The 10502-nt window shown below is 40.4% G+C and overlaps 1 pseudogene across 1 annotated transcript; it reads right to left on the minus strand.

Annotated features, from left to right (window-relative positions):
- Window positions 1-646: 646 nt before the first annotated feature.
- LOC307057297 (protein enabled homolog) lies at window positions 647-2392 on the minus strand (annotated as a pseudogene). The gene is made up of 3 exons: window positions 1481-2392; window positions 928-1438; window positions 647-879 (listed from the first exon to the last, which is right to left on the minus strand). The product of its transcript is annotated as a protein enabled homolog (transcript).
- Window positions 2393-10502: the final 8110 nt, after the last annotated feature.

Here is a 10502-nt window from a genome sequence, read left to right on the forward strand (position 1 = left end):
ATCTTTAAATTCTGGACAAATTTTATGTTTGAATCTACAAAATTGCATGAAGGCTAAACTCGAGAGACTTCCTATCATTCTAAAATTCCTCACTCCAAACAAATCATTTTTAGGACACTTTCTTATAAATATCACCCTTTGAAGGCACATACAATTCCATTTGTTCCACATTTTATGATCTTAACCTACATAGGGCTGAACTCAATTATTCATGGAATATCAAATATGATAGGAAGACAAACCTGAGAGAAACATTTACAATAAAAAAGCATAACTTGCTAAATTCCTCATCACCATTCTCTGAAAAAAATTTCTCAAGCCTTTCTCCTCTTTATTTTAGCAATGGATTGTGGAAAATGTGCAATTTTCTCTTGACATGAAAATATTTCAATGCATGGTGATCTTGCCTGACGAATTCAGTATTTTCTGCATAACTGATACAGGAACTCCTATACGACTCTCTTCCATCGTGTTGTAAAGGTCAGAAAAAAGCAGCAAAATGGGAGGGAAATAGCTTACCACCAGAGTAATAGTGCCTGAAGTCTTTCAAAGTATGCTGGTTTTTCCCTCCTTCCGACTGTTTGTCTCCATTTTCTTCTTACAGCTCACAAAATGTAAGGGTTTTGTTGTTAACACAGTTGTTCTTTGTAGGTTTTTTTTTCCTTTCTCCGGATTAAAGTCCTGTCTCTCCTTAGTTTGATTCTCTATGCAGTATTTGACTTGCTCAGTTCCTGCCTGGTTGCATCAATGAGCTCTTCTTTTAGCTTAGTTAATTCTTTTCTCATTTCATCTAAAATGTCCTGCTTCAGTCTGTCATAGTCCAGTCCCTCCATCTGGACTCTGTTGGCACTGGGCTGTGACAAGGGCACAGATTTTGGTCTGTGTAATGAATCATAGGACCTGTTGTCAAAAACAACCTGATTTTACCTTGGAGAATCCCATCTGGAAATAACAGGTGACTTGCTGCCACTCATTGTATTTGTTCTTTCCCAAGGTTTTCTTGTCAGTTCAGATGTACTTGTTGAAGAGGTCTTAGAAGTTACAGGCTCTGAATCTTCATTTTTGTCCTCTTTTTGTTCTGTTTCTATTGTTGATCCCTTTTTTTTAGCAATTCTTCTCCTCCTGGCCAGCAGGGCACTCGTTTCTTCCATTAATACCCTCTAATGGAAGGGGTCCATTTCCACCACCCGTATCTGTTTTAGAGGAGGTCGAATTCACAACAGTGGTATTCCCTCCACCTGGGAAGGAGGCATCCTCCATCCGTGACACTTTCCTAAGTTTTGCTCCAGCAATTGCAACTGCAAGTCCAGTTAAAGGGCCACGGTATTCAGACATGGATCCCGAAAAAACTCCAGTTGCAGGGAGGGGAGGAGCAGGAGGTGGGGGGGAGGGGGGTACCTGACTAGGAAGAGGTGGTGGAGGAGGCGGAGGGGGGGCCCTGAGGACGGAAGTGGAGGGGGTGGAGGGGGCCCTGGGGGCGGAAGTGGAGGGGGAGGAGGGGGTCCCTGGGGGCGGAAGTGGAGGGGGTGGAGGGGGCCCTGGGGGCGGAGGGAGCATGGCTGATGCCTGGGCAGGACCTGGTGGGAGTGGAGGAGGGGGTGGAGGTGCAGGTGGTCCCAAGACAATACCCTGTTGGGGCGGAGATTCCGCGGCTGAGAGGCTGCCTGCGAGCCTGGCTCAGAAGCAGAGGAGTCGTCTCCACAGAGGCAGGGGCAGCGGCATTTGCCATTCTTGGCTCTCGCTCCCATTCCAGCTGCTCCCTTTCTAGCTGCTCTTGCCGCTCTCTTTCTGGCCTTTCCCGGTCCAACCTCTCCAGCCTCTCCCGCTCCAGACAATCCTGACGTTCCCTTTCTTGTCTCCCTCTCCAGCTGCTCCTGTTCTAGTCGCTCCCTCTCCAGCCTTTCCCTTTCTAACCTCTCCCTCTCCAGTCTCTCCCTTTCCATTCTTTCTCTCTCCAGCCTTTCCTGCTCCAGCTCCTTTTGTCGTTGCTGTTCTTGTAGTTTCCTTCTTTGAATTTCCAGTTCTTCTTGTGATGGGCCATTCTGAACTTGGGCAGGTGAATTTTGTCTAGGCAATATTGGCCCTGTTTCCTGTGAATTCAACACTTCTAAGGCATGCGTCATGGCACTTGTGAAGACATTGGCATCTTCTTTGCTGCCAAAGTTGAGACCAGACACCTGTCTAGCAACCCTTTAGGAATGGCACAATTTATCACGACCTGATGGTCCTGAATCTTCCCGTCCACCACTCTGAATGTGTTGTTGCCTGTATGATGATATATATGAACTCTGCTGAACCCGACTGAACCACCAGCTGGCACCCACTTTTTATTGGCATCATCATAAACCATCACAGCAGCTCTTGCCTGACAGATACTCTGTTCACGTCTCATTGTGCTTTCTTCTTTATGCCTTTAGATGTAGAAGATTTTTTGTAGGTTCCAGTCTTTTTTATTGATAGTTGTTCAGATGTTAGTTGTGGTTTTGGTGTGTTCATGAGAGGAAGTAAGCGCAAGGTCCTTCCACTCCACCATCTTGAAAGACTCCTCCTGTTTTTGTTATTATTAATGCTAAAACAGCTATCATTTTTGAGCATCTGTGTTGGGCTAGATGCTACAAGTCAGTTATGTTATGGTTTGTATGGTAACTTAACTTACTCCCTTAGCACCAAATCAAAGCTAAAAAGTCATTGAAATGTTTTGTTTCTGAAGACTGCTTCTGATTTCAGTTTGGGACCCACCCTGGAACCTGAGGCAGTGGTAAACAAGCTGGTAGATGGGATCCTGACTGAGCAGAAAATCATCTTTATTCCATCTTCTATAAGCTTTTTAACAGTGGTGGAAAGGTAAGCCACAGTGATGTTTGTCAGCATTATAAATAAAGGTTATCTATTACATGTTTTTACTCAGATTTAAAACCAGGAATTTGATAAAAGTACAATTAGGGGCTTCCCTGGTGGCGCAGTGGTTGAGAATACGCCTGCCAATGCAGGAGACACGTGTTCGAGCCCTGGTCCGGGAAGATCCCACATGCCGCGGAGCAACTAGGCCTGTGAGCCACAACTACTGAGCCTGCGCGTCTGGAGCTTGTGCTCCACAACAAGAGAGGCCACGACACTGAGAGGCCCGCGCACTGCGATGAAGAGTGGCCCCCGCTTGCCGCAACTAGAGAAAGCCCTCGCACAGAAACGAAGACCCAACACAGCCAAAAATAAATAAATTAATTAATTAATTAATTTTTTAAAAAAAAGTACAATTAAATGTAATTAAATTAATAAAAATAATAGGCTTAAAGAATCCATCCATTTTTACAACCACATTTGTTAATCGTTCAAGCAAGATTGGTATAGCAATTGGGTAAAGGAACTGAATAATTTCCATATGTTTTTAAAGTTTTTTGTATTTTTTTTTGAAGAAAGAAATTTGTATAATTCTGGAAGTCCTGTCTTATAAATGAATGCATATGAAGGAGGATAGTTTTTAAGCATTATTACATAATGGAATTATGGGACAATGATTTTGGAGGAGACCATAGTCAGGTTTTAGATATTCATTTAAATATACAACAGATAATCACTGAGCTCTTACTTTGTGCAAAATTATACTGAAGCATAGGTATTGCTAAATAATCTTTTATAATTTTAGAGACCCTTGAGCCTTGCTACTTCAGATGTGGTCCATGGACCAGCAGCATCAGCATCACCTGGGAATTTGTTGGAAATGCAGAGTCTCCTGATTTCCTGAATCAGAATTTGTATTTTAATATGACCCACAGGTGATTGTATGCATATTCAAATTTGAGAAACATTTCTTGGGAGCAGTAGCTTTCAACTTTGGTGCCCACTGGAATTCACCTGGGATTTAAAAAAATGCTAATGCCTGATACCTGCTCCCAAGATTCTGATCTAAATGGTCTGATCTAAATGGTCTGTGGCCTGGTCTCTGAGGGATACAACCTTCTAAGTGATTCTAATGTACAGCCAAGATTGGAAACTGCTGGTTTAAAGACTGTCTCATCATAGCACATTACCCCATTACTTTTCTGGGAGGAAGGCTGTGTGGCAGTGAGTCTGGTCAGGGTAAAGTGAAGAGGTGCCTTTGGTCAGGAAAAGAAAAAAACCTCCTCCTGTCTGTCCCTAAAGTCAGGCTTCCCCGACATGGATCACTTGGGAAGTCAATTTTAAAAATAGGGCTTCCCTGGTGGCTCAGTGGTTGAGAGTCCACTTGCTGATGCAGGGGACATGGGTTCGTGCCCCGGTCTGGGAGGATCCCACATGCCCCGGAGCGGCTGGGCCTGTGAGCCATGGCTGCTGAGCCTGTGCATCCGGAGCCTGTGCTCCACAACGGGAGAGGCCACAGCAGTGAGAGGCCTGCGTAGTGCAAAAAAATAAAAATAAAAATAAATTAAAAAATAGAAAAATCTCACCTCTAGAGATTTTAATATAGGATGTTTGAATTGGGATCCAGGAATCTCTATTTTAACAAGCAACTGTCACAGGCATTTGGTTCAAAGATCATACTTTGAGAACTACTGACCTAAAGCCTTAAAAAAAAAATTCAGGAGATCAAAAGCATTAAGTGGCTTGTGTCAGGCTTTTTAGCCCCTTCTTCTAGGAACTATGGTTGAAACTACCTTAAAGGTTTAGGTAGTAAAGCTCAAGGATCTTCTTGGTGAATAAATGAATTAAAACCTGTGAAGTGTTTCACATTTGACTTGTCACATTATGTAAGCTCTCGGTGATCACAGTCCTTTTAGAAGGTAACTCTCTGAGGGAAGGAATTTTGCCCGGTTTTCATCACTATATCCTCGCACTTTGAAGAGTTGATGGACACATAGGAGGCACCAAAATGTTTGTTAATTAAATAAAGATTACCTAGACCTTTAACATAGAGACTCACAGTTTGTGTTCTGGAGTTAGATGAAGTTGTGTTTTTCTGACTTGCTCGCTACATGAACATGGATGAGTTATCTAACTTCTTTGAAGCTCAGTTTCTTCATGGAGACAACAAGTCTTTATAGCGCTGTGAGGAATAAACAAAATAATACATTTAAAATATTCAGTATACTATATTATATAAGTAATATAATATATACTATATATAGTATATATGTTGTATATACTATAAAATATTATAGTATATTATAAGTAATAAATGTTATGCACTACTATCATTGTAATTATCACTGTTATTAATATTGCCCTGATTTTCCTCCGACTATGAATGTTTGGTGCTCAATTTCCAAACCTTATTTTAATGCCATCTAAGCAGATATCTGTATATAGTTACACTGACTTACATATTCTGTTTAGTTTCTCTCAGACTCATTGGAATGTGACAAGTTCCTCAAAATTCTTAAGTATAGGGTGGGGAGAAAAAAATTAAACCTACTATGTGTCCATCACCATTTAAGGCATTTATGGTAACACACTGATTCTTCACAAGAACACTCTGGGGTATGTGTTAACTCTTTCGTTTACATGTAAGGAATTTAAACCCTTTTGTTAACTTGTTCAGCATTATGCTCAAAATCAAGTATACTGTTTGCATTTTCTTTTAGCAATTCTGCTTCCAGAACTGGAAGCAGAATTAGTGGAACATTTTAATAGTTTCTGGATTATAAAGTATAAAATTATTTCCTATTCATATTTCCTTTCCAATATCAGGTTTCTTTTCTAAGAGCCTTTAGCATCTGAACTATTCAGTTCTATACACCTTGTATCTTAGATCTTTTGACGAATATTCAAGTATATTTATTTTGAAGACTAAATCTTTCAAGTCACTCCTACCCTAAAGAAGGCTAAACTTCCTTCCTTTTCCTTTTCAAAAGGAAATGGATTTCATTGGAAAGAACATATAATAGTGACTCAGAGTAAATGTTCTTAATCTTATTTAAGATGAACATGGACAAGATATATGATAAATATAAGTATTCTTAAAGATATTTTACAAATGTACTTAATATTAATTTCCTAATGATTTTCATGTATCTTTCTTTTAGGATCCTTCCTGAGCATTTCCTGGCAATTTTAAAACGAAAGATTGATGTTAGGTTTGATGCAGTTATTGGATATAAAATGAAAGAAAAATAAGTGCTTGATCTTTTGAAAACTGATTTACAAAGTTTAAGTTGATTTCATCTAATATTAATCAGAATTTTAATGTTTGGACTTCTGCTTTTCCTAATTACCTTTTTTTCTTCAACACGACCTTTTGAGGTTCTGGCAGGTCCTAATTTCATATAATACACAGAAATATATTAGGAACTGATTTTGTGAAAAAATGAAGAAAAAGAGAAACAGTTTTACAATAATTCCCAAGATTTTGTGGTTCATTGAAGGCTCTGCAAGGTTTGTACTAAAAATATTTAAGATATATTTTTATTTTTAATTACACTTAAATTTTATATAATTCACATTTCCTTTTCTATTCTACATCAAAATGGAAACTTCAAACTCGCTAAATACAATGAAGGACTATATCTAATGGTATTTCATAATGAATCTCATGTGATAGAAGAACTATTGCTCAAACATTCCAGCCTACACATTACTACTGTTTTCTGAGAAATACCTCACATTCCAATGCCAAACATTTCAACACAAGGAAATTAGAGATGAACACATGTTGCAAGGATAAAAGCATCATTGGGATTTGAGGCAGAGAATTGGGAGAATATACCCATAAGTAGCAACAATAATAAATGGATCAAACTTAAACTTTTGGTGTTTCTATCTTTTTATTTTGAACAGAACATAGCTTAACCTTCAAATGAAAGGAAAATGGATTATGTGATCAAGGTCTTTTTCTTTTTCTCTTTTAGTATCTGGAACTCTGTTTAAGGAAAGTTATACTATAGATTCTGTAACATATAAGTAAATTTCATCTGAAGGTATTTCTACAATAAATTTCTCCCTCTTTCCCATCAACTAACTTCTTCTAATATGGAGAATCAGAACTAAATGTAGAATATACATCAAAATGTGTATTCTACAGTTAGTTGACGTAAATACATATCAGAGTCAAAAATGCCTGCTTTCCAGGGACTTTCCTGGTGGTCCAGTGGTTAAGACTCTTGTGTTTTCATTGCAGGGGGTACGGGTTCGACTAAGATCCTGAATGCCACATGGTGCAGCCAAAAAAAAAAAAAAAGGTCTGCTTTCCAAAACATCATTATATTGAATATTGTAACTTGGAGTCCTCTCCATACTTTAGTTCTACTAGAGTATCTGTGAATCGCCAGTGTTTATGGATTTACCTAGACCCTATTATGTTAGCAGAGAATGACACTAGAAGATGGAGAGTCCGTTATAGTCATCTTCTAACTCATTTTGAAACAGATTGTTTATTCTTTTGATTAAGTTATACCTATTCCAGCTTGTCAAGTGGCAAGTTTCAATAGACTAGGAGAAAGCCTTTAGTGAAACTTCAGTAAAATAACTGAGGCCCAAAATGTACGGACAACTTTCCTCTTTTCACAATAAACTTGCTTTGGCTCTTAACACACTTCCCTAAAATTAGCACTTGGATGAATTTTGGCATTGACCATTGTGAGAAATAAGTACTACTTCTCTCTTTTGCAAGGTACTTCTTGGATATTATGCTAACTCTGATCCCACTTCTCAATAGTTTAATGGGAAAATCCGTCTCAGCCATCAACTGTGCTACTTGTAAGGGTCACACCAAAATCAGAGAGGCTTACATTGTTTTCAGGTAAATGCAGAAAGACTCCCAATTGTCAACTGTCATGGTACCCTGTGGTCCTAAACTAGGACCTTGAAGACCGATGGCTCTCTCCTTTGCAGGGTACAGAAATCCTGACTGTGGCAGTGAGCCACCCTCCCTGGACACACTCTAAAGCCTTCTTCTGAGCCCTTGCTATCACGCTGGGGCTCTGCCATAGGACTGCTGAGGCTCACCAGCCTCTCTCCTATTCCCTTTGAGAATATTCCCATGCTTGCTTCAGAAACACTCTTCCCCGCCCCTGCCCCCATGCCACCATTCTCACTTGCCAGAAATCTACACTTTTTAATGGAAATGAGGGTTAGAAAGAGTGGGGAATCAGACCAAAGAAAAGGGTTAAAACTGACCCTCAGTACCTTCTCAACACCAACCTGGCTAGTGAGTAAACGGCCAATAAGTATTTTACAGTGGGGAAGGGGAGCAATTAAGAGCCTCCTCTCCCAGGCTGGGTGATAGATTTACCTCCTTGGACAATTCTGTGTGTGTGACATCATTATCCCCATTTCAAAGATGAGATAACTATAGCCCAGGGAAGTTCACCAAACACGTAAAATCACATGGCTACTTAGAAGTCAAGCTCAGGATTTGAACCCACGTTTGCTGACCTCACTATCCTACAGCCTCAGTGGAATTCTTGGAGAGTTGAACCATCACCCTATACAACCTCTACTTTTACCCAAGCTTTCCTTTATGTTTAAACAATATTCCAAAATCAGCCAATGAAAATCTCTGATGGCAATTGAAGCTATTCAATCTGGGATTATTTTTAAGTAGAATAAAATACTACAATGCAGGTGCCCAATTATTCCACCTAAAAAAAAATCCAACCAGGCCTGGCCCCAAATCACCATAGTCTAAAGTTTCCTGAAATTGGGAATTCCCTGGTGGTCCAGTGTTTACAACTCTTTGCTTTCACTGCCAAGGGTGCAGGTTCAATCCCTAGTTGGGGAACTAAGGTCCGACAAGCCACATAGATAGATAGACAGAGAGATAGATGATAGATAGATAGATAGATAGGTAAAGTTTCTTGAAATTAAAATGCTGAGCCTGAAAATATTGGAATAGTCGTAATCTACACTGGACATCAAATCCTTCCCCCAAATAGATAGGAGTTTCCACTTGACCTGAGAGCCAATCTGACCACTCGAGTTCTTTGGTTTTGCGGGGGGGGGTTGGTCTAGGGATGACTAGGTCAACCTCAGAATCGGGGAGATGTGCCTTTTACTTTTATAGTCTTCTCTATAATTACAGGCACCCTAGAACTGCAAAAAGAGCACTGTTCAATGTAATTCAAATTAGCTCTTCTGAAATCTCAGTTTTTTCATCTATAAAAAGATTAAATTAGATTACATAGTCTCCTAGATTATCTCCAGTTTCAGTTAAATAGATTTTTTTAAATCAACGCATGGAAAACCTAGCATCTTCTCTACCCCATCTGTGTTCCCTAACAGAATGACACTTGTAACAAGTGTCTAAGCCAGAATCCTGGAGCTATACCTGCCTCCTCTTCCCTCACCTTCATCTCTCACCTCACCAACATCCTAATCCCCAGCACACACATTCAATATCAATCATCATTCCCACATTTATACTTCCAGCCCAAATCTTCCCTCTGAACACGAGACAGATATCCAGTGCCCTCTTGATATCTCTGCCCATACGGCCAATAGGCATTTCAAGGTAGCATTGCCGAAAGTGAGCTTTTAATGTTATCCCAAACCTGTTCCAAACCCCATTAATTAGTTGCTCAGGCCAAAAAGATTCGTGTCATCCTCAATTCCTCTCTCTCCCATATCCATCACGAAAACAATTCTGTTTGCTCCACTTTGAAAATATATCCAGAATTCTGTCACCTCTTTTCATCCCCACTGCTACCCCTAATCCAAGTCTCCCTCATCTCTTGTTCCCCTTTCTGCTACTCCAAACACAGCAGCCAGATTGACTCTTTGAAATATGAGATCATGTCATGCTTCAGCTCAAAATCCTTCATTAACTTCTTATCTAAAACTTAAAGCTAAAGTCCTTACCATGACCTACAATGCCATATGTTGTCCAGTCTCCTTACCTGCTACTTTATTACCTTATTAGGGTTCTCCAGAGAAACATAACCAGTAGGAGGTTTTATATACATACATACTGGCAGACAGGCAGAGAGAGAGAGAGAGAGAGAGATGTATTTCAAGGAATTGAGGAATCGGCTCATATGATTGTGGAGGCTATAAAATTTGAAATTTGTAGAGGAAGCTGGCAGGCTGGAAACTCTTGGGCAGAAGTTGATACTGCAGTCTTGAGGCAGAATTTCTTCTTACTCGGGGTGTCTTAGTTCAGGCTGCTGTAACAGAATGCCAAAGACCAGGTGGCTTATGAACAACAGAAAATTATTCTTCACAGTTCTGGAGGCTGGAAGTTCAAGATCAAGACACCAGCAGATTCAGTGTCTGGTGAGAGCCTGCTTCCTGGTTCACAATCAGCCAGCCTGTCTTCTCGCTGTGTCGTCACGGGACAGAAGGGACGGGGAGCTCTCTGAGGTCTCTCTTTTTTTTTTTTTTTTTTTGGCTGTGTTGGTTCTTCGTTGCTGCATGCGGGTTTTCTCTAGTTGCAGCGAGCAGGGGCTGCTCTTCGTTGCGGTGCACAGGCTTCTTATTGCAGTGGCTTCTCTTGTTGCGGAGCACGGGCTCCAGGCACACGGGCTTTAGTATTTGCAGCACATGGGCTCAGTAGTTGTGGCTCGCGGGCTTAGTTGCTCCGAGGCACGTGGGAT

This window comes from Hyperoodon ampullatus (assembly GCF_949752795.1).
Source record: "Hyperoodon ampullatus genome assembly, chromosome: 1".
Lineage (NCBI taxonomy): Eukaryota > Metazoa > Chordata > Mammalia > Artiodactyla > Ziphiidae > Hyperoodon > Hyperoodon ampullatus.